Source organism: Octopus bimaculoides, chromosome 1, assembly GCF_046866305.1.
Source record: "Octopus bimaculoides isolate indiv1 chromosome 1, ASM4686630v1, whole genome shotgun sequence".
NCBI classification, from domain to species: Eukaryota; Metazoa; Mollusca; class Cephalopoda; order Octopoda; family Octopodidae; genus Octopus; species Octopus bimaculoides.
Window position 1 is genome coordinate 43,818,397 of NC_142928.1, and position 1,323 is coordinate 43,819,719.

The window sequence follows — 1,323 nt, forward strand, 5'->3', positions numbered from 1 at the left end:
TATATATATAAGAAAGTGGGTTATACATCATTAGATGTATACCTGACTTTCCTATATAAAATTAAAGAATATAACGGAACGCTGAACTCCAGATTATCAACTTAAACAACACTTTATTCAGGTGGTAATTATATACATCTTTAGTTCTTGTTGTTACAGCTTCTGTTGTTGGGACGTTATGTAGGTGTGAGCGAGCTGTCGAGCGTAAGTCCGAAAGATGTAGAGAGACAGCTTAACACGTAAAGAGGCTGTCTCCAGAGTTCGAATGTTAGAGACACTCTTGACACGTCCATTGCTTTATGCTGGCCAGCAAGAAAGAGAATGAATTGAGCGGGAACGCTTGGTTGTTTAATTCTACGCATGCGTGAGACTACGCATGCACACGGCGTTACTACACACATACACACACACACACATATATATATATATATATATATATATATAATATATGTATGTGTGTATCTGTATATATGTATACACACACACACACACACATATATATCTATATATATATATATATATATATATATATATATTTAACAGTGGTACCCCAGCATTGTTTGAGGCTGAAACAATTTAAAGATTAAAGATTTAAGATTATGTATATATCATTATCATCACCATTTAGCGTCTGTTTTCCATGCTGCCATGGGTTGGTCAGTTTGTCAAGAGCTGACCAACTGAAGAGCTGTTCAGACACCATGACTGTTGTGGCATGGTTTCTACAGCTGGATGCTCTTCCTAATACTGACCACTTTACAGAGCGTATTGGGTGCTTTTACACAGCACTGGCATGGGTTTTTTTATGTGGCACCAGCACCAGTGAGCCCACAAGATTAGGGATGCTCAGCTGGAAAGGGTTGCAAGGGGTAAGCCTGCATGCAAGGGCAACCATGCTTTCACTTAGTTTGACATATATCTTTTCAAGCACATCAAACCACCAGGAATCTCAGGCCCCTGTCATCTCGACTGGGAGTCATATATTTATCACAGATAAGTAGATAAATATATAAATAAATAAGTTGATAAATAAATATATAAAGAAGGATAAACTGAGAGAATGTGGAAAGAGGAATTGAAAGGAATTTAAAATAAAAAATAAAATAAGATGGATTTAAAGAGGATTACATGTATGAAAACAGTGGGTATTGCCCCATTCAAATTTATGGTTAAGTCTGGGTTTTTACTCTTGTGTAGAGACAGTCACAGTGACTTGTCTCAACATTTCAATTTTTAATTTTTAATTGCAATTTCAAATTTATGTATTTTTTCCACATTTTAATTTTGGAATTTTTCAATACCTTATTGATTTTAATTCTTTAT